Genomic DNA, 25,609 nt, shown 5'->3' on the forward strand with positions numbered 1-25,609 from the left:
TTTTACAGAACTCAATTTCGATTTTATTTGAATTAGTTATGATTTTTTGAAGATTCGAAAAAATCGAGTCTTGCCGAAATTTTCCTGCGATCGCGAAAACTGTCCGTACAGTTCACAATTTTTTCGTTTTTCTTCGATTTTTCATGCTTTTTCATGGAATTAACTTCCGATTTTTTGTATAGTTTTGTATTTATACTATTACTATTCCTAATTCAATTCTAATTATCATTTTGAATTAATTTAATATTTTTTTTAAAATTTAATTCAAGATATTAGTGTAATTTGAATTTGAATAGAATTAGTATCTATCGTCTTGCTTAAAAATCTATCTTATTTTAAAATTTAATTATATCTTATCTTAATTTTAAATTTAAGGTCAGATTTTATATATATTTTTTAAATTAAATCTTTTTTAGATATTTTGACCTTATTTAAATTTAAAATAAGATAATTATAATCATGTAATTTTAAATAGATGTAAGATATTTTGCTAACTTTTAAATTTTGTTATTTTATTTATTTAAATTAAATTTAAAATCTGAAAAAGATATTTAACTTATCTTTTCTAATTTTTATTTAATTTTTATTTATAAAATAACATTTAAATTTTAAAAGTAGTTAGCAAATTTTGAAATGATATTTAGGTTGGCTGAAACCTAATTTTTCAAAATTGTAAGTTTAATTTTAAATTAATTTTTTTTTTTTAAATTTTCGATTTTTTTTTAATTAATTAATTATTTAATTTAAAATTAAATAAATCCTACATCCAACTATCCAGCTAACCTTGTTGCAGGAGTATGTGTTTTAGCTTGTTTGTAAGTTTTCAAAACCTATTATTACTTGATTGCAAATAGCCATGGTTACTTTTTGCCAGATCTAATGATCTGATGGCTCCCTTGGTCAAGTTAATAATTTGTAACAGGTATATTTACAATCTTCTTTCATCTGTGTATGACCTAGCAACATGATAGGACCCATCCAAAGTGTGCCTGTGTGAGCCTATGTGTTTAATTTTATTATAGATGCATATAGGTTGTTGTTGCTAAAATAAATTATCATAGTTCTTGATAGAATTTATTTAGGCCCATTTAGTAATTGGGCTTATTCAATTAATAACAGTTGTTCTTATTAAGGTTAAATTCCTCTCTTTTGGGCCTTGTGTGAGAGTTGGGAGCCATAGAAGTGGGTACGACATACTGAACCCAGCACCCCCTCACATGAACCACCCCAATTGTGAAGGCCATTTGCCTGATTTGAACAACTGTACTAGGTTAATTACACTAGTTTAACCTAATAAAATTGATTAGCAACATAATTAATTTCATTTATTTTGAAATTAATTTAAGAAAATTATAGTTTAAAGAATTCTTTATTCTAAGCTAAACTATATGTATTTTCTTGTATTTAATTAAATATAGAATTATAACCATCTAGATTCTTTCTGAAACTTAATTTAAATTTTTCATTAAATATTCTTATTTAAGTTGATATTTAGTTATCTACAACTAACCAACTTAAGTCTGAATATCTTTTGAATTTCAAATTTCAAAATTAAGTTGAGGAATTTTAGGCATTGGTTATTAAGATTCTTTAGATATTTTTTAAGTTAATATCTTTTCGAATATTAACTTAAAATGGAATATTTTTAAATTAAGTGGTTACAACTTAATTTTTGATATTTAATTAAATTTAAATTTGAAAAATATTTAAGTTCTAGATTTTTTCTAATACAACTTAAATAAGATATTTTTTTCTTCAAATTTTGTGGAAAAGATACTTAGTCAAATAAGATATTTTGTAGATAGTTAATTCTAGACTACTTATTATTTCTAATATTAAATAGGAAAATATTATACATTGTGAAATTAATTATTTATACAATTAATTTTGGTACAATTTATTTTAAGTATATTTTTCTTAGTATTAAACTAGAGACTAATAATTAAGCCTTCTCTACACTTAATTATTTATTTCTTGAATTTAATACATTTAATTAATTTGAAAATTGAATATCTAAGTTGATTTTTATCATCATACTTAAATATTTCTTTTTCATGACATTTAATTAAATAGAAAATTATTTTTAGTTGAAATTTATTTTTTCAACTAAATTTAAATAATTTTCAAAATATATTTTTTCTTTATTTTATTAATCAATTTTCTTGCATTTCTTAAATGCTAGAATTTCGAATTTTATCTTGAAAAATATATTAAGTTGTAAATTAATTATTTATTTTAATTAATTCTTGGATCAACTTAAATCAATAATTTTTTCATTTATTGATTAATTTAAAATAAATTGAATTAAAGTATATTATTAGAAATTGAATTAATTAGTCAAAGGAAAATCTAGATAGATGATATTTTTGCTTGAAGTATTTTTCTAGTGTATTTAATTAAATAGAAAATTAATATTTAAGTTGATTTTCATCATCATACTTAAATATTTGAAATTTTTCTTATATATTTAATTAAATAGGAAAATTATATTTTTTGTTGTAAATTAATTTTATTAATAAATTTTGGGCCAACATTAAATTTGAATAATTTTTCTAGGATTAATTTTTTATTTTAACATGCATTTTCGAAAATTGTATTCTTAAATACTTTAATTTTTCGAAATGCAATATATATTTATAGAAAATTAAATTTGAGTTATAAATTAAGTTATATTAATTTTGTAACAACTTAAATTGAATATTTTTCTAAATATTTATTGGAAATTATTACTAAGATGGAAATAATTCATGTTATTTTCATATCCATCTAAGTAAAATTTATAAATATTAAATTAAAATTTATATTTAGAATTTTTCATTCTAAATTGGAAATTTTAAATAAATATATATTTAAAATAAATAAATTAAATAAAGAGAATCAAAGAAAATACAACTCACTTTAAATAATGAGCTTGATTATTATTAAGATATTCGATCTCCATTGTTGGTCTTACAAAAGTTAAATGTTTTCAATATAACCTCGAGACGCTAGACTTCGTCCCCCTATGGATGGTTATTCGTTGAACGCATTTAACACCGTAAGATTTCATTTGATAAGTGTTTTGTGAGTTTTCGTCTCTATTTAGACTCTCCCCTACGGTGACTACTTAGAGATAAACTCATAAAACATGAAACAATGGTGGAAGCTCATAAAATGAGAATAACCTTGACTCTCGCCTACCGGGACAACGTTGGATTCTTATTTTGATCGAATAAAAGGTTGCTAGAATGGTTTCTATTTTAGATGAGCTGACAACTCTATTCAATAAATGATGCTTTGACTCTCGCCTACGGGACAATCGTATCAGTTTGTTGAAAACCTTGGAAATTATTTAGGATTGTATGTTTTAGTATTTTCACTAGTCATTCCTACTTGCTATATGTTTATAATTTCTGAATTGTGTATGAATTTATATTGAACCATGTTATTTTCTGTTATTAAGTTGTAGTTTAATTTCGAATCTTCATTGTTGGTCTAACATGTTTGTTTTTCTAATGAGATAAATCCCTAATAGATTTTCACCATTAGACATACATAATAGTGTAAGATCTCGAAAGATAAATATTGTATATGCAACATCTAGCTGTTCATCAATTGATGACACCTTAGACTAGTATTTTACAATATGAAACAAGAAGATTACATAAATAAGATTACTTTGTCTTTCGCTAATCGAAGCATCGTTGGATTCTTATTTATAAACGAAATTATCCTAATTCCTCTTAGCTTATTCATTTCGAATTAGCTTTAAAAACATATCATTGGATGAATGGTCTATAAATCATTTCATGTCATTATATTTTCTCTTAAGAAATTAAATGACGCATATGATTATAATCTCGAAATTCTATTCCCAATTGATATAAATCCTCAATCTTAGAAATCTCCTACTTGTATGGGCAAATCTGACTTAGAGTTTGTATTAGTAGTGGTGGTCCAAGAAAGAATTACTCATTATATTTGGTTGAATTTAAGTCTTTGACTTTAATTTTAGAATCCAAACAGAAATTTTCTTATATTTCTAATTCCAGAATACAATACAGTTACACTTTCTCAAGTGTTTAAAATCTATCTTCTATTAATGGATTAAAACTGTATGGAATATGAGTTAGGTATTCTGTGACCAGGATCCACTTGCAGTATTCTAAGAACTCTTTGATGTAACTAAACCTATGTCATCATAGACACTACCACATTTTTTTTAATCTATGGCATTTGTATCTTGTTCATAGTGGATTTGACAAGATCAATCTCTGCAAAGAGTTAATATACCTATATCCACTGAAAGTAGTTCATCTCATTCGCAGATGGATGTACATTCAGGGGTGGATATGAGTTTTTCGTTGTATTCTTAAAACGATAACTCTAGATTATACCTTTTAGCAAAGAAATTTGAAATGTTTGAAAAATTTCATTAATTTCTAGCAATGGTTAAAACCATTAAGGTAAGTGGTTAAAGATCTTGCGAACTGATAGGGGTGGAGAAATAGTTAGTAGATATGCAGTTCAAAGATCATTAAATTGATTTTTGAATTATATCCAAACTTACCTCCCCAGAAATTTCGAGTTGCATATTGATGATTAGTTACTAGTCGTTGCCTAAATCCTTCTATGGTAATACAATTTCAGAATGATGTAATGGTTGGGTACTTAATGTAAATCATTACTAGATTCATGGATGACCTAATCAAAATCTTAGGAAAAGCTAGAACTGTTAACCATGGTTTGTTAGCTATTCTAAGTGATTAGGGGTGGACCATCCCATTGTCAATAGATAAGAAAGTGTTTGTTCATACAAATACTACTTTTCTAAGAAAATGACTAAGTCTGAAAAACAAGTAGCAAATAAAGGAGATATTTAATTCTTGATTCCAAAAGTGTTCTATCATCTTATATAACATATGATGATCCCACTGCCTCTGTTGTCTTGTCACAACCGAAGAGATCAATACTATTTAGTTTTCTTAGACATAATTCACGGTGCCTTATCGTAGTGGGAGAGTTTCTAGAAACTCACCTTCTTATGACTTGGGAGACACTAGTGATTAAAATCCATTGTGAGTTTAAACAAGTAATAGATTGTCAAGATAAGAAACTAAGAAGAAAGCCAATAGAACTATGGTTTAATCCATTCACATGGAATAACCTAAAGTTTTCTATTACAAGGACATAAAAGGAAATTTTAGTTAATAAGTCTATTCTATGGACTTAACAAACTTCCTGTTCCTAGTATTATAGGTTTGAGTTTATCTAAACCTATGGCTTGTGGTATACCTGGTAATTACTTACTCTAATGCAAGCAACTTACTTTAGTAAGATGCTGAAGCATTTTCTTTCTAATGGCAATCTATAGAAGCTTCACAACTTCTTAGGTATAGATTTTATTTATCTAAGGAAAAGTCTTAACCATTCCAGAAAAGATAAAGCCATGAAAGAATTTCTTATATCAACAGTGAGAGGTCTTAGATATGCTTTTGTATTCCTTAGACCAGACACCTGCTGTTGAGTGGGAGTAATGAGTAGGTATCAGATTAATCCAGGAGAAGAACATTGGAAGACAATCAAGTAAATCCTAAGATTAAGAAGAGGAACTATATGTTAGTCTATAAGAGTGTGTTTAAAACTCTTAGACTACACCACATCAGATTTCGAAATTTGCCTATGTGCTAGTAAATATTTCGATAAGATGGTGGTTACTACAGGGGGTGGAATAGTGATTTTGGAGAAGTGTAAAAACCTATCTGAAGTCTCTAGGTCTACCAGAGAGAGACTGAATGTTAAGGTTGCAGGAAAGGTACTTATTCAATCTAAGGAAAGTTCTATACATTTTTGGCATCATTCCAAATTGCCTTAAACTACTAGTGTTAATTTCCTGATTAACCAAAAGTAGTTGCCAAAGATATAGAATCCAGTATCCCAAGAGAGTAGACATATAGAGAGGAATTTCACATTATCAATGATTTTGTGATTAAAGGAAGAGTAATAGTGGAGAAAAGGTTGTGGTTAATTCAACCTTTCAGATCCTATTACGAGGAGTTTACTACTACTACACTTGATTTGTATATCAAGGTGTTGAGATTATTTGAAACACACTTTTTGTTTTATATTAGTGCAAGTGGGAGTTTGTTGGGTTTTATGCCCTAAATAAAACTCATTTCAATATAATCAGATTTACTTATTAATATAGATCAGAAATAACATTTAATGTTGCATGGTTCACATGATTTATTTCATGATTATATGTACATAATGTATAAATTCATCTGAAACCCTTTTCACATACTTGATCCTGTTTATTGTGCCGTCAACACATTGGAAAGTAAACATGACTATGTGAATAAAGTTTCCTAGATTTATCAGACATAGGGTTTTACTGATATGATAATCTACAACAGAGTTTACTTGTATTTGGAGAAGTGTTATGTTCTTTCCAGAGCATTGGTTAAAGTAAAGCTCAGGTTGGATGCATGGAGTATGCATCGGAAGGGACCGATATTGAACTTTGACTTAGATTTATTAAACTTACCGTAATATCTATTCAAGTCAATATCGCCTAGTTGATCCTAGATCAAATGATCTTAATCCTGTTATGATTAGGCTCAATCTTGAAAGGCTATTCGTGTTCTTTGATTTGTTAGTTAAGCCTACTTTTAGGTCAGGGTGATACGTACATTTTGGGAACACGGTAGTGCAATTGAGTGGGAGCGCTAGCATAAACATGGAATCTATAGCTTCTATCTGGCGAATAGTAAGCAAAGGATGATCTCCTTCGAGCTTGACCAAACGAAAATAAATGGTGGAGATCTCATTTCACATAAGCTGAAATATCATTTATACGGGGTCAAGTGTTTTAAGGATAAAATACATAGTAGGGTGTTACGGTAATCTAATCCCTTTACAATGTAGATCATTCATATAGAGGATCATTGATCACATTAGGATTATAACAATGGATAACTAATGATGTGTCTATATGGTGGAACATATAGAGCATTCTATATACTGAGAGTGCAATTCTAAGTTCTATGCGTGGATTCAACGAAGAATTAATAAGTCAGTGAACTTTAGTCCTAAATTCTTGATCTACTTATTGGAAGCTCGGTTATATAGACTCATGGTCCCCCCACTAGTTGAGATAATATTGCTTGTAAGACTCATGTAATTGGTTTTGATTAATCAATTATAATTCTCAAATTAGACTATGTCTATTTGTGAAATTTTCACTAAGTAAAGGCGAAATTGTAAAGAAAGAGTTTATAGGGGCATATTTGTTAATTATGATACTTTGTATGGTTCAATTAATAAATATGATAAATGACAATATTATTTAATAATTATTTATAGTTATTAAATAGTTAGAATTGGCATTTAAATGGTTGAATTAGAAAATTGGCATTTTTGAGAAAATCAAATGCTGAAAAAGATAAAACTGCAAAATTGCAAAAAGTGAGGCCCAAATCCATAAGTATAGGGCCGGCCACTTTCTTAGGGAATTTAAACTGATATTTTCATTATTTTAATGCCAAATAATTCAAACCTAACCCTAGTGGAATGCTATAAATAGATAGTGAAGGCTTCAGGAAAATTACACTTAAATTTTCTATTTTTCCTTCAGAGAAAAACCTGAGCCTTTCTCTCTCCCTATCTTTTAGCTGCCACTTCTTCTTTCTCTTCCCTCTTGAATTTCAAAATCCTTAGTGTATGAGTAGTGCCCACACACATCAAGTGATACCTCAATCATAGTGAGGAAGATCGTGAAGAAAGACTTTCAGCAAGAAGGAGGTTTCAGCATCAAAGATTCAGAGAAAGAGATTCAGGTTCAGATATTGATAATGCTCTGCTACAGAAAGGAATCAAGGGCTAGATATCTGAACGGAAGGAGTCATTATATTACACTGCACCCAATGTAAGGTTTCCTAAACTTTATATGTGTTTATTTCATCGTTTTAGAAAGTTCATATTTAGGGTGTTAAACAACATACTTGTGAGTAGATCTAAGATCCTGGTAAAATAATTTCCAACACTATTTCCTATACACTATGCACCACAGACATTTTCTTTATTGTATCTTTTCCCCAGTTTGGAATATTGGCTTTAAGAGCAATATAAATGGACTTAAATAGTCCTAAACTCCTTTCTTTTTCTAGAATATATAATCCATTTTAGATTCAAATTTTTCTTCTTTCTATTAAAACCTTTATACAACAACAAATAAGAAGAAGATGACAAAGAGAAAGAACAATTCAACACTAATAAAATGCCTAAAATTTTAAATTAACATTATAATGGATTGAAGACCAAGTTCATATCCATTTAAAGTAATTTAAGAATTTCTGAGACATAATTTTTCTTGTAAACAAATTTTTCTTTCAGCAATCTAAATAATCTACACTAATTTTGTTTTTTCTATATTTTCAGCAAGAAAATAGAAAATAAATTGTGTTTTATGACACCAAAATTCTAAAAAAATGAATAGTTCAAATTTTTCTAAAAAAAGAGAAAGCAACATTCTTTAAAAAAGAAAAATGGCTACAGATCAATAAAAAGAAGAATTATTATCTGAAATTAGCCTCTAGTAATTCTTTCTTTGCTCGTTGCTTGATCCTTTTCTCTGAAAGACGTTGCACAAATCAAGTGGATTGCATCGCCAACTATTTGCCTTTCAATTTGCAGCTTGCTCAACTCCCATATATATACACTATGATATGATATGTATATATATATAATAATAATATCTTGGATTTGATATTAGAATTGGAAAAGGTTTCTCTGTATTTTATTGTAATTTATTGTATCCCATCAATATATAACTGAAAGATCATCAATAACGTTTAATTCATTTAACCGTTAGCCTTATCAAAATTGTAAAATAATTAAATGTGAGGAATAAATAAAAACGTTAGTCATAATAAAAAAATAATAATGAAAAACTCAATAAAATTAAGAAATGAAAGTTTGGAGAAAACATCCATATAAGCTGCCACGTCAACTCCTAAAAACACTCCTTTATGTTGATATATTGATATTCAAAATAAATTTTATTTATTATTTTTCATATAATTTTATAAAAAAAATTATCAATAATAAATAATTATAAAGAATAAATTTATATACAAATTGATAATATATTTTATAAAATATAAAAAAAATAAGGAAAATACATCATATTTTAAATATTTTTATATACATTAGTATTCATATATAACAAAAAAAAAAAATTAAAATGCAAAAGTTTGTGTTTGTCAATAGCATTGGAAAGTGAAAACTACATTTTCATTGGATTTTCCTTGCCAGCCAAACTAAAGTCCACCACTTTCACTTAGCCAACCTTAAAATATTAAGAACCTAACCAAACATAGAAAACTTTCAGATTCTCATTCCCACTTCTCCCATTACCGCATACCAAACAGCCCCTTAAGAACAGGAGGAGCATTCTACTCGAAAAATACAAGAATAATTTGTAATTTTGTTCCTTGAACTTTTGACAATACTAATTTTAGCCCTTCAAATATATAGTTTGTTAAGAATCCCCTGAGCTATTATATTTGCATAAAGGAGAAATTTTATAAATATGGGAATTGAGGGTATAGTTTATTTTTTTATGGCATAAATAAATAACAGTATAGGGTTATAAGTTTTTTTTTTTTTTTTTTTTTTTTTTTTTACATTTATATGGGTTTTTTTATGCAATATTTTTGTAAAAAAAACTAGAAATCCCATATTTGTAAAACAACAATAAGTCTTACCGGAAAAGTTAGTGTCACCGGAAAAGTCGCCAGAAAAGTCACTGGAAAAATCATTGTCACCGGAAAAGTCGCTGGAAAAGCCACCGTCGCCAAAAAAAGTCACTGGAAAAGTCACCAAAAGTAGATGTAACACCCTAACTAACATAGGCGTGTTACGTGATTTTTAAACATGCTGTGCAGATCGTTGCTAATCAACGAGGTTTATGGAAAACGCGATTAATTAAAATTTTTGCTTTCTAATTAAACTTGTAAAATATTTATACAAAAAACTCGGGATCCCGATTACAAAATCATTTACAAAAGTTAACTGTTTATACAAAATAATTGTCGCCTAGCGACTAGTTACAAAAATAGCCTTGCTGTCCCGAGGATCGTACGCTCCATCCCTAACCGCCCCGACATGTACAATCTTCATGGGCTCGTTCACGGTCCATCAGCTCTAGCTTTGCCTTTACCTACACATAAACATAGCACTGTGAGTCGACAGACTCAGTAAGAAAAGCATAATAATATTCATACATAATTCCCGGTCATGATGAGACGCCCATACCCCTGATCATAACCCTGACTGCCGTGTCCAACACGATACTGATTCCCCGTAACTGCCGTGTCCAACACGGTACTGAGTTCTGAACGTTCATAGGGACGGTACTATTGACAAGTAACAGCCTGATCGGTCGAACCGGTCATACTCCCATTTCTTGGTCATACTCCGGCTGTCTCGACGTGTTACGGTATCGGCTGATCGGTCGAGCCGGTCATACTCCGCTGGTCATACTCCGGCTGTACTGACGTGATACGTTAATAGTACGGAACCACCAACCTAAGTGTCGGCTGATCGGTCGAGCCGGTCATACTCATTCTTGGTCATACTCCGGCTGTCTGAGCGTGTTACGGTATCGGCTGATCGGTCGAGCCGGTCATACTCCATTCTTGGTCATACTCCGGCTCGTACCGACGTGATACGTCAATAGTACGGAACCACCAACCTAAGTGTCAGCCTGATCGGTCGAACCGGTCATACTCCGGCTGCTGCTCATACTCCAGCCTGTACCGACGTGACACAGTTGGATGACTCGAAGCCAACATACATAACTAATGTAATCTAACAGGCTTCCTACATGCACGCTAAACATGTAATCTACATATGCATACTGTTATACTAATCTTACCTAGATTCCGAATTCAGGTGTGCCGGTCAACCTGACTGGAACTATCTGCGCGGCGGATTACAGGCTCCTAAACCATAAAAATCACAACACTATAAGTGATACGCTAAATCACTTCCCGGGGACTTAAACTAGGAACTAAAAGTTTCCCTATCGATAAAAAGCATGGCAATACCCCAAAAAACATAAAAACGAGAAAAACTAGGGTTTCTGAAAATTCCCCAACCGGTAGACCGGTTCTGCAACCGGAATTCCGGTTCTGAGAATTCCTGGACCCTGATCCGGAATTCCGGTTGCACAACCAGAATTCCGGTTCCTCGCAGGAATTTTTTAAAAATTCACTACTCAACCAAATCCAACCCAAATCATTTCAAACCTTCCAGACCTACTCCATATAACCCAAATAACATTTCTAAAGCATTAGATTCACCCAGAATACACAGAAATGAAAAACACCATTAAAGCCCAAGCTTTGAGTTTTAAAACCCAAACTTGGCTAGAATCAACTAACATGCAATCAAACTAGATTAAACCTACATAATCATGCATAATTAAACCTCTGAAAACAACTACAAACTTCAACAACATCACAGCAACAGATTTTAACCATTTCTTTATGAAAACCATAGTTTTGAGCTAAAAACTACCATGCTTGAAATCAAAGCAATTAACGTGCATTCACTAGCCCTAAACAACTTAGAATAACAAGATTAATCCACTGAAAATAACAACAATTCACAGCAGCAAAAACATATTAAAAATCAAGCATGCATCATCCTCTTTTCAAACATTTTCTAAAAATTACAAAAGGAAAAGGGTTAGAAACTTTACCAAGGCTTGAAGAACACTTAGAATGAAGGAAAAATAGCTTGAAAATTAGAAATCCCAGCCCTAGAAACACCCTACCAGCCGAGAGAGCAAGAGAGGAAAAGAGAGAGCCTTTTTGAAATTTTTTTCTATTTTTCTAAGTTTGAATGAAAATGAAATAAAGGGAATACTTAAGCAATAATCTATTTCAGCCAACAATTAATATCAAATAACACTTAATTCAATTAAATAAAGCCCACTAAAGGACAAAATATCATTGGGGCAAAAAGACCATTTTGCCCCTCCACACTAAAATAACATAAATAACACTAAAGGGGTATTTTTGGGAAATTCTAAATTCCCGGCCATTCCCGACATTCCCAATGTCTAATAAACCGTCCCAAACTACTAACATGCTAAGTTGTGATTTTACTGAGCCAAACACCGAGTTCCAAAATACCGGGCACCGGAATGCAAAATTATGAAAACTACTACATGACATAAAAATGCATCTCTGAATTCAATAATAACAGTATAATAATTATTTAAATAGCTATAAATAATTTCCATAATTAAACGTGATTAACTGCTAATTTCCAAATTAAACTAAGCGGTCTTTACAACTATCCCCCCCTTACAAGGATTTCGTCCCCGAAATCTAACCTGAATAACTCTGGATATTGAGCTCTCATATCTGACTCTAGCTCCCAGGTGGCTTCCTCCACCTTGCTGTTTCTCCAGAGAACTTTGACCAATGCTATGGTCTTATTTCGAAGGACTTTATCCTTTCTATCCAGGATCTGCACTGGCTGTTCTTCATAAGTCATGTCTGGCTGCAGTTCTAGGCTCTCATATGAGTATATGAGAGGGATCTGAAACGTATTTTCTCAACATCGAGACATGGAATACGTTGTGAACTGCTGATAAAGCTGGAGGCAATGCTAACCGGTATGCCACTTGACCTATCTTCTCGAGAATCTCGAAAGGTCCTGTAAATCTAGGGCATAATTTGCCTCTTTTCCCGAAACGTTTGATCCCCTTCATCGGAGACACTCGTAAAAACACATGATCCCCTACTTGGAACTCAACATCTCTGCGTTTCGGATCTGCATAACTTTTCTGTCTACTCTGTGAGGCAAGCATTCTAGCTTTTATCTTCTCTATTGCCTCATTGGTCCGCTGCACTGACTCTGGACCTAGGTATCTCCTCTCCCCTGTCTCATCCCAGTGGATGGGAGACCTACACTTCCTACCATATAACAGTTTATAGGGAGCCATCCCTATCGTACTCTGATAACTGTTGTTGTAAGAAAATTCTATCAACGGTAGATATTTATTCCATGAGCCTTCAAAATCCATAACACAGGCTTGCAACATGTCCTCCAATATCTGAATTGTCCTTTCGGACTGACCATCTGTCTGAGGATGGAATGCTGTACTGAATTTCAGCTTTGTACCCATTGCTCACTGCAAACTCTTCCAAAATTTGGAGGTGAACTTCGGATCCCTGTCCGAAACTATAGACTTCGGTACTCCGTGAAGTCTTACGATCTCTCTGACATATAACTCTGCCAACTGATCCACTGTAAATGGTTTTCTAACCGGCAGAAAATGAGCAGATTTCGTAAATCGATCCACCACTACCCAGATGGAATCAAATAAACCCGTGGTCCTAGGTAACCCGACCACAAAATCCATCGTGATATCTTCTCACTTCCATTCTGGTAGGGTTAGAGGCTGCAACAACCCTGCAGGTCTCTGATGTTCAGCCTTAATCTGCTGACAAGTGAGGCATCTCGATACGAATTCTACCAAATTCTTCTTCATACCGCTCCACCAGAAGTACGGTTTAAGATCTTGGTACATCTTAGTGGTGCCGGGATGCAGAGAATAAGGGGTAGAATGAGCCTCCTCAAAAATCTCATTCCTGAGTTCCACACTATTCGGAACACAAACCCTAGCTTTATACAGAAGCATCCCGCTGTCTGACACTGAAAAGTCCTTGGCTTGACCAGCCAAAACCTCATCTCTGATCTTCACTAACTCTGGATCCGTCATCTGAGCGACTTTTATTCTTTCCAACAGATCAGACTGCAGCGTTAAGTTGTGAAGCTGACCTACCACAAACTCAATGCTGGATCTAACCATATCCTCTGCTAGATGAGGTGAGATCTGAACCATACTAGCTACTTGCCCGGGACCTTTTCTGCTCAGGGCATCGGCCACTACATTGGCCTTCCTAGGGTGATAAAGAATCTCGCAGTCATAATCTTTCACTAATTCCAACCAACGTCTCTGTCTCATGTTCAAATCCTTCTGAGTAAAGAAATATTTGAGACTTTTATGGTCGGTATAGATTTCACACCTTTCTCCGTAAAGGTAATGCCGCCAAATCTTCAAAGCAAAAACCACCGCGGCCAACTCTAGATCATGAGTCGGGTATCGCTGTTCGTAATCCTTTAACTGACGGGAAGCATAAGCGATAACCCGATCGGCTTGCATCAACACACACCCCAAACCCTGTTTGGATGCGTCACAATAAACTACAAACTTCTCGCTGTCTGAAGGCAAAGCTAGCACTGGAGCGGTAATCAACCTCTGCTTCAGCTCCTGAAAACTAGCTTCGCACTTGTCTGACCAGATAAATCGCTGATTCTTCTTTGTAAGTTCGGTTAGGGGCATTGAAATTTTAGAGAACCCTTCCACGAACCTACGGTAGTACCCAGCTAAACCCAAGAAGCTTCTGATCTCTGTCACAGTCTTCGGTCTCTGCCAATCCCTGACGGATTCGATCTTCCTGGGATCTACCTTGATCCCATCTTTGCTCACAATATGCCCTAAGAAAGATACCTGAGATAGCCAAAATTCGCATTTCTTGAACTTGGCATAAAGCTTGTGTTCCCGAAGCCGTTGTAGTACCATCTGAAGATGTAACTGTTGGTATTATATTTATCCAGGATCTTAGATCTACTCACAAGTATGTTGATTTAACAACCTAATATTGAACTTCTAAAACGATGAACTAAACACATAAAAGTTAAGAATAACTTACAGTGATTGCAGCGGAATTAATGTCTCCTTCCACTCAGATCTCTAACTCTTGATTCCTGTCTGTAGCAGAGTATAATTAAGATCTGAGCCCGAAAGTTCCTCAGTTGGATGTGATCCTTCACAGTCTTCCAAACTATAATGAGGTACTGAATGATGTGTGTGGGCACTTCTCTCTCACTAGGAATTTTGAAATTTCTCTCTTGTTTTTCTCTCTTGATTTCGTGTGACACACTTTGCAAAGCAAAGTTTTCTCAAGCAAGCACAAGCACACCAAGAGAAGAGAGGGGGCGGCTATAAATAGGAAAAGGGAAGACCACAACTTTCCAAATATACAGTTTCCTCTTTTACTGTGTAATTGAATAACTGCCTTATTTAGTGTGATTCACCACTTTCCTATTTAGGCTAGGCTTTGATTAGTAATTAAATGACAAATTACATTGAAAATAATAATTGGGAAATATGTAATCATGTGGCCGGCCATGGTGTGTATGGGCCTCACATGGATTTTGCAGTTTCCTCAATTTTATTTCTATTTCTCCAAAAATGCCATTTTCCAATTCTAATCATTTAAATGCCAAAACTAATTATTTAATAACTAAAATAGATTATTAAATAATATTGCCATTTAAAATTAATTATTAATTCAGACATGCAAAGTATCATAATTAATAATTAAACCTAGAAACCCTCTTATTTACAATTTCATCCCTAAACTCTGAGAATTCACAAATTAGACATAGTCTAACTTTTAGAATTATAATTGATTAATCATAAATCAATTATAGAGTCTTACAAACAGTATAGTCTCAACTAGAATGGGGACCATGGATCTATATTCTGAGCTTCCAATAAGTTGAACCGATTTACCAAGTAAATCCCTAACTTATTAATTCCTCGTTGAATCCACTCTTAGAACTTGGAATTGCACTCTCAGACTTATATAGAGCATATCATATGTTTCACGATATCAATATGCTATCTCATTTAACCATTGTTATAATCTTAATGTGATTTAGAGATCCTCTATATAGATGATTTACATCGAGACGGGACCAATTTACCGTTTACACCCCTCAATGTATTTTGCCCATTTGAACACTTAGTTACCTGTAAATGATGTTTTAGTGATCTAATATATAGTCACTGAAACAAGAGCTCATCCATTTACTTCTATTTAACTAAGCTCAAAAGGAATCATCACTTTACTTCTATACACCAGTAGAAGCTATAGATTTCCATATTAATGTTTAGCACTCCCATTCAGTTATGCTATCATGTACCCAAAATATATGTATTATCCTGACTCAAAAGTAGGCTTTAACTAATAAATCAAAGAACAAGAATAGCACTGCTGAGATTGAGCCTAAGCATATCAGGATTTAGATTCTCTTAATCTAAGATCAACTTCTGACATTGACTTGGAAAGATACAACGGTAAGTTTACAATATCTTTAACCAAGTTCAATATCGGTCCAGTCCAATGCATACTTCATGCATTCGAAACCAGTATACTTTGCCAATGTTCTGGAAAGAACATAACACTTACTCCAAGTGTAAGTATACTTCATCGCTGATTATCACATCAGTGTAAATCCAAAACACTGATGAACAGGGACCAAATCTTTTGAATCATATAATCACAATCACATTCCACTGTATTGACGATACTGTAATTGTGAATAACTATATGTTCTGGATTTAACTGATTTTGTGCATATATCAAGTATATGTATTAAACCATAAACATGTAACATACATGTAATCATAATTCACTTCTAAATTGATAACTAGTCAGATTGTAATGAGTTTTATTTAGGGCATAAAACCCAACAAACTCCCACTTGCACTAACATAAAACAAGTTGTGCATTACAATCAATCTTTTGTCTTGATCCTCTGATCAAGTGCAGTATATTTGAATCCACCCATATGTCTGGAACCAGGTTCATAAAACTTATGAAACCTTGTTAACTATATGCTTTACTCATCAAGGGATACTGAAATCCTTACTGCCCATTAAGTACATCTGAACAAACAGAAGACATAACTCTCAAATTTTAAAATTTGGAATTGAGATAATGTAGTGTAGAATTTTCTTCAGTAAAATAACTTTCTGGTAATTTTGAATTTACAAAGTTATATCTTCTCTGATGAAGCTTGAATTATTATAGATGGGTTTTTACACTCTTCTACAATAATTCCTCCACCCCCAGAGTAACCACCATCTCATAATGAGTCGGTGTGCATATCAGGATCACTAATGCATAGTTCCTTATATAACATATATGTCACTTTTGTAAATCTTTCTTGATTGTCCACTAATGTTCCCCATTTGATTACATCTCAGATGGCTCCCACTCAATAGCAGATGTCTGGTTAGAAACTTTTAACCTTTTACTATTGTTTCTGGGAACATCTCACTGTGACTTATTATCTTAGTCTAAAACTGTAAGTTTCTCTAAGACTAGGTCAACAACATAGCAGTCTAGTATTTGAAGTGTAAAATACTTGCTAGAGATTTAAGCAATCAAATCAAGATACCATAAAATGTTATGAGAAATAGACATCTTGAATCAGTCTTTCGAATAGACTATGCAAGAATTCTTCTATCTTACTCTCATAATTCTGATAAGTTGTTTCTATCCATGTGAATGGTTAGACTTGTTTTTATTAGAGGTGTTCTTAAGTTCCTATCACAATTATCAACCAAACGAAGATGGGTAAAGAATTTTTAATATTCTCCCACTCAACCAAGGTAATGTGAAACATTATCAAAGAACTTTAATGGTATCAATAACTATTACAACAGTAAATCTAAACTGGAACATATAATCAAGATCAAGGATTTATTTTGATAATAGCTAATTTATTATATTATTTCCATGTTTAAAAATATGTGTCACAAAGGGTACCGTAGAATAAAGTCCACCCCTAAGTTTATAGAGATTATAGTCCACCCCTAAAGGTTGTAAATCTCTAAGTGTGATAGAGAGTCTGTGGAGTTGAATATAATCCAGAGTTCATTAGATATAAAAGATCGTTTGAACTGCATATTATTCTTAACTTTTCTCCACCCCTATCAGATCAAAAGATCTTTTTATTAAACAAATTCTCAAATAATTGTTTTTGGAACTAACAATTATTCATAAACATAGAAATAACTTCTAGTGTTTATGTAGTAATAACTCTGTAAAGAGTTTAAATACCTTTTGAATTTGCATCAATAATAAAAACACATACACATTCAAACAAAATAAATATAATAATTGGTAATAGATAAAATAAAGAACTGAAGCTCAACTCATAAATTACAATATAATTGAAAAAGATATTTTATTATAAACCCAAAAAATTGTTGGCAATATTTATGAGAACCAAACAGGGAATTAAGATCCCAAAACTTGAAATCCAAATTGTTTGAAAGACTAAACAATTAATTCAAATGAAAGAGCTTCTTCTTTATTGTAGACAATCTCCATCCACCATCCAGCTTTCTACTCCAACTCGTTAAGACAGCACCCGAGTTTAAGAAGCTTTAGCTATAAGAAGAATAATAAACAGGGTTAGTAGTCCAGAATTAATAATCCAAAAGGATAATAATTCACTAAAAACACATCAGTTTATAAAGAAAATACCTTGTTTCTTTGCGAGATACTTAGGACATTGGGATTTCCAATGGCCTTTCTCATTGCAGTATAAACACTTTCCTTTTGGTGTATGGCCAGAAGCTCCAGCATTTTTGTTCCTAGCTACATTCGTAGCTTGAGCTCGCTTCTTGGCATTTTTCCACTTCTTCTTATGATTGGATTTGGAAGTAGAAGCAACAAGTGCCTCAGGACTACTTGTCTTATTACCATTTCCAGAATTCTGAGGTTTATTCCCTCTTTTCTTGGGACCTCCAATCAAATTTTCATATGTCTGAAGGTCATTGACTAAAGTATGAAAGTCTTGTTCCTTCTTATTCATGACATAATTTGATGTGTAGGGCAGAAAATCTGGAGTCAGACTATTCAAGATGAGACTCACTTGAGTAGTCTGATCCATTTCAACACCATGATTCTGGGCTTCCTGGAAATAACTAGCCATCTGGAGAAGGTGATCACGCACATTCTGATGGGGTTCCATCCGTGCGTTGATGAATTTCTTAGTCGCGTCAAAACGAGACTGGATAGATGCCATACCGAATAGCTCGATTAATCTGCGTCATGATTTGCGGCTCGTGACAGTGTTTGCAAACCTTGTTTTCAAGGTGTCAACCATGCTGGAAAGCATGAAGTAACGAGCTTTATTGTGAGCATTATGCCAACGCTCGAACTTCTCTTTCACAACTTTGGTTGCATTGTCACTTGGCTGATCAGGGGACGGCTCAGTCAACACAAACGAGGCACTTTCACCTATGAGAGCAATATGAATGTTCTCTCTCCACTTTGGGAAGTTAGACCCATTTAGCTTATTTTCAGTTAAGAGTGACAACATGGGATTTGACATTGCAATTCAGGATACTACAAGATAACACATAGATATCAATTATGGTTTATCACAAAATCTTATTTAGAAATTATCAGCATACAACAAGTAGGAATGACTAGAGAAAATACAAAAAAAAAAAAATTCAATCCTAAATAATTTCCAAGGTTTTCAACAAACTGATATCAGTGTCCCGTTTAGGCGAGAGTCAAAGCTATCATTCATTGAATAGAGTTGTCAGCTCATCTAGAATAGCAAACATTCTAGCAACCTTTTATTCGATCGAAAAGAGAATCCGACGTTGTCCCGTTTAGGCGAGAGTCAAGGTCATTCTTATTTCATGAACTTCTACCATTGTTTCATGTGTTTGTAAGTCTTATACAGTACCCACCATTAAGGGTGATTAATACCAATATAAAACACTTACAAACATACTTATCTTTCGAGATTAAACGGCGCTAACTTGCTAATGAACGTTCCTCCATTAGGGAGGATTACTCACTAAAACAATAGCTATGTAAAACCAACAATGGAGATCGAATATCTCAAAATAATAAAGCTCATTATTTAAAATGTATTTTCTTCTATTATTTATTTATTTTAAATCTATATATATATTTATTAAATTTTAAATTTAGAATAGAATCTAAATAAAATTTAATTTAATATTTGTAAAATTAAACTTAGATGGTTAAGAAAATAAAATGAATTATTTCCATCTTAGTGTTAATTTTCCAACAAATATTAAGAAAATTACTTAATTTAAGTTGTATTAATTTAAATTAATTAGCAACTCAAATTAAAATTTTCTACAAATATATATATTGTATTTCCAAAATATACAATTTTCGAAATACATTTAAAATAAATCAAACTTTACTTAGAAAAAATACTTCAAGCAAAAATATTATCCATCTAGATTTTCTTGACTAATTAATCCAATTTCTAATAATATATTTCAGTTCCTTTATTTTAAATTAATCATTAAATGAAAAGATCATTGATTTAAGTTGATTCAAAATTAATTAAAATAATTAATTTACAACTTCAATCTATCTTTCAAGATAAATTCAAAATCATCTTGCATAATTAAATGCAATTTTGAAAAATGATTAATAAAATAAATAGAATATATTTTGAAAATTATTCAAATTTAAGTTGTTATGGAAATACCCAACTTAAAATAATTTTCTTATTTAATTAAATATCATGAAAATAACAATATCTAAGTATCATTATGAAAATCAACTTAGACATTTAATTTTCAATTTAATAGAAGTATTAAATTCAGGAAATAAATAATTAAGCATAGAGAAGGCTTAACCATTAATTTCCAATTTAATACAAGAAAAAATATCCTTAATTGAATTGTACCAAAATTAATCATTAACCAATTAATTTCACAATCAATGATATTTTCCTATATTAGAAATAATAATTAGTATGGAAATAACTATCTAGAAAATATCTCAATTCCACTAAGTATCTTTTCAAGATCTGGAAAATGTCTGATTTAAGTTATTATAGAAAGAATCTATAATTTACAAACTTAAAATTTTCCAAACATCATTTAATTAAATATCGAAATTAGGTGGTAACTACCTAATTTAAAGATATTCCCTTTTTAAGTTTAAAACCAACTTAAAATAATATCTTTTAAGAATCTTCAATAACTAATTCCTAGAATTCCTTAGCTTAATATTATTATCAAAATATATTCAAATTTAAGTTATTATGAAAAATTAGTAATTACTAATTCATAACTTAAATAAGAATATTTAATGAAATAATAAAAGTAAGTTTCAGAAAGAATCTAGTTAGTTAAAATTCTTTATTTAATTAAATACAAGAAAAATACAAATAGTTTATCTAGAAATGAAATTCATTAAACTATGTTTTTCTTAAATTAATTTCGAAGAAATTAATTATCACTACTACAAAAAATATATTTAGCAACACTTAATCAATAACACTTGAATAAAAAGTGTTGTTAACTTATATATTTTTAGAATTACACACACTAATAGAAAAAGTGTTGCTAATAAACTTATATTTTTGAATAATTAATTTTTAAAAATAGAGAATAATAACTAATAGCAACACTTTTTGATAAACGTTGTCAATACTCATAATAAATAATAAAAGGTAACACTCTCAATATAAATGTTGCCACATATAATTATAAATTAAATGATTTTTTCTTGTTTTTAATAAAAAAAATAATTTAATTGAATTCAACCGTATCAATCATAGTGGTAGTGGACAATAACTTCTTTCAATTTTAACTACCCATATCTTTTATAAAAGAACTCCATAAAAAAATTACAATAGCTTCCTCTCTAGAAATCCACCATTGATAGCAAGAAATTATTAAATATTAATTTTTAAATAATCAAATGATTGCATTATGTTTGAGATGGGATGAGCATAAACAATTTGTAAAATTTACATTTTGGTTCACATAAGGTATCTACATATTTTTCTTTTTTTGTTTTAATTTCAATTTTAATCAAAGTTTCACCTTCTTCTAATAATTTTGATTTTTCATATGCAATCATGTTGCAAAAATAGGTGTTGAGGGTGTTCGACATGCAAAATAATTTGTCAAGAATTTGATCAGTACAATTACTTTAGTAGGTATAATGTTATATATATTTGATGAATTTGTGCTATATTATTAATGTTTGATTTTTTTTAAATAATGATAATATAATTTATTTTTATTCCTTGCAGGTGTTTCTTTCACAAATTGAGTGGATCTTGATTCAAAAAAGACAAAAAAATTTGAACAACTTTTAGCTTATGAGAAAATTTGTATAGCTAGAAGATGAATAGTATTTCTCTCTCTAACATTTTGCTCTACTTAGAATGCCTATGTAATCAAATGTATAATGGTATATATATTCATAGAATAAAAATAAGTTTGTACTTTTATATTAAATTGGAATTGCATATTGTAAACGTAAATTATTAAATGCAATATAAATTTTGATTTTTTTTTGATTTTTTTTAATTACATACTAAATATAATTGAATTAATGTAATGAAATTTGATTAATTAATTAATTTATAAATTTATTCTGAAAAAATAATTTTAATTTTATTTTTAAAATAAAAATAAAAAAATACTCTATATAGCAACACTTTTATTATGAGTGTTGTTGTAAGGTGTGTTGTCATCATTTTTTAAGTAAGTATATGGTAACACTTTTTTAAATGTTGCCAAAGACTTAGCCTTTTAGCAACACATTAGGAGGCAACACTTTTAAAAGTGTTGCATTTTGAATTTCTTTAGTTAAAAAAAATGTTACTAAATGTATTTTTTCTAGTAGTGTATGTTGCTATTCAATTTTATTAGGTCAAACTAATATAATTAACCTAGCACAGTTATCCAAATCAGGCAAATGGGCCTTCACAATTGGGGTTGTTCATGTGAGGGGGGGCTGGGTCCAGTATGTCGCACCCACTTCTAATGCTCCCAACTCTCACACAAGGCCCAAAAGAGAGGAATTTAACCTTAAAATGAACAACTGTTATTAATTGAATAGGCCCATTAACTAAATGAGCCTAAATAAAATCTATCAGGTTATGACATTTTATTTAGCAACAACAACCTATATGTATCTATAATAGAAATTAAACATATAGGCTCACACAGTAATACGTATTTGGATGGATCCTATCATGTTACTAGGTCATACACAGATGAAAGAAGTTTGTAAAAATTACCTGTTACAAATTATCTACTTGATCTATCATCAATTGAACCACGGGTTAAAATCAGATCATTTGATCTGTCAACAAGTTAACCCTGTCAATTTAGATCAAGTAATAATAGGTTTTAGAAAAACTTACAAACAATCTAAAACACATACTCCTGCAACAAGGTTAGATCTGGATAGTTGGATGTAGGATTTATTTAATTTTAAATCTATATTTCGAAAAATAAAATTAAAAATTAAACCTACCATTTTGAAAAATTAGGTTTTGGGTAACCTAAATGCATTTCAAAATTAAATTGCTAACTTTCCTCTTAAATTTCATGTTATCTAATAAATCAAATGATAAAATAGAAAATGGTAAATACATACCCTTTTTCTTATTTTACAATTTAATTTAATTGAAAAATAACAAAATTTAAAAGTTAACAAAAATACCTTATTTCCTCTTTTAAAATTATGATGATTATTCTGATCTTATTTTAATTAAGGTCAAGTTACCAAAAAAAAATTAATATCTGACCTTAAAAAAAATAAAATAATCAAATTTTAAAGGAAATAAGAAAAGAGGTAAGCAAAACTTGATTTTTCCATTTTCAAAATCAAATTGCACTAATATCTAAAATTAATTTTAAAAAAAATAAAATTAATTTATTTCTGATAATTAGATTTGAAATTTGAAAAACAAAAATCAACATACAAAACTACACAAAAAATCGGAATTTAATTCCATGAAATAGCATGAAAAATCGAAGAAAACGAAGAAAATAGCACACTGTACGGATGGTATGCGTTGCATACCATCCGCGCGCGCAGGGGAGGAGATCAGCCGAGGTTCCTCGGCGCAGGGAGGCTGCCAGCAGCCCTTCCGCGAGCGTGGGTAGGGTGATCACCACCCAGATTTTTCCCGATTTTCAAAAATTCATAACTAATTCAAATTAAATCGAAATCGAGTTCTGTAAAAATATAAATTGCTTAGAATTTTCCAAACTATCCAATAAAAATAATTCCAGATACAGACAATCAATTATTTTTCCCAGAATTCACAAGCATCAATCAAACATCAATATGACACATCATGAACCATCCAAATCACAAGCAAATCGTTTTAAGTCCAAATTTCTTGCAAGCAAATCAATTACCATGGCTCTGGTGCCAGTTGTTGGTATTATATTTATCCAGGATCTTAGATCTACTCACAAGTATATTGATTTAACAACCTAATATTGAACTTCTAAAACGATGAAGTAAACACATAAAAGTTAAGAATAACTTACAGTGATTGCAGCGGAATTAATGTCTCCTTCAACTCAGATCTCTAACCCTTGATTCCTGTCTGTAGCAGAGTATAATCAAGATCTGAGCCCGAAAGTTCTTCAGTTGGATGTGATCCTTCACAGTCTTCCAAACTATAATGAGGTACTGAATGATGTGTGTGGGCACTTCTCTCTCACTAGGAATTTTGAAATTTCTCTCTTGTTTTTCTCTCTTGATTTCGTGTGACACACTTTGCAAAGCAAAGTTTTCTCAAGCAAGCACAAGCACACCAAGAGAAGAGAGGGGGCGGCTATAAATAGGAAAAGGGAAGACCACAACTTTCCAAATATACAGTTTCCTCTTTTACTGTGTAATTGAATAACTGCCTTATTTAGTGTGATTCACCACTTTCCTATTTAGGCTAGGCTTTGATTAGTAATTAAATGACAAATTAAATTGAAAATAATAACAGGGAAATATGTAATCATGTGGCCGGCCATGGTGTGTATGAGCCTCACATGGATTTTGCAGTTTCCTCAATTTTATTTCTATTTCTCCAAAAATGCCATTTTTCCAATTCTAATCATTTAAATGCCAAAACTAATTATTTAATAACTAAAATAGATTATTAAATAATATTGCCATTTAAAATTAATTATTAATTCAGACATGCAAAGTATCATAATTAATAATTAAACCTAGAAACCCTCTTATTTACAATTTCATCCCTAAACTGTGAGAATTCACAAATTAGACATAGTCTAACTTTTAGAATTATAATTGATTAATCATAAATCAATTATAGAGTCTTACAAACAGTATAGTCTCAACTAGAATGGGGACCATGGATCTATATTCTGAGCTTCCAATAAGTTGAACCGATTTACCAAGTAAATCCCTAACTTATTAATTCCTCGTTGAATCCACTCTTAGAACTTGGAATTGCACTCTCAGACTTATATAGAGCATATCATATGTTTCACGATATCAATATGCTATCTCATTTAACCATTGTTATAATCTTAATGTGATTTAGAGATCCTCTATATAGATGATTTACATCGAGACGGAACCAATTTACCGTTTACACCCCTCAATGTATTTTGCCCATTTGAACACTTAGTTACCTGTAAATGATGTTTTAGTGATCTAATATATAGTCATTGAAACAAGAGCTCATCCATTTACTTCTATTTAACTAAGCTCAAAAGGAATCATCACTTTACTTCTATACACCAGTAGAAGCTATAGATTTCCATATTTATGTTTAGCACTCCCATTCAGTTATGCTATCATGTACCCAAAATATATGTATTATCCTGACTCAAAAGTAGGCTTTAACTAATAAATCAAAGAACAAGAATAGCACTGCTGAGATTGAGCCTAAGCATATC

This window comes from Cannabis sativa, chromosome 9 (genome assembly GCF_029168945.1).
Source record: "Cannabis sativa cultivar Pink pepper isolate KNU-18-1 chromosome 9, ASM2916894v1, whole genome shotgun sequence".
NCBI lineage: Eukaryota > Viridiplantae > Streptophyta > Magnoliopsida > Rosales > Cannabaceae > Cannabis > Cannabis sativa.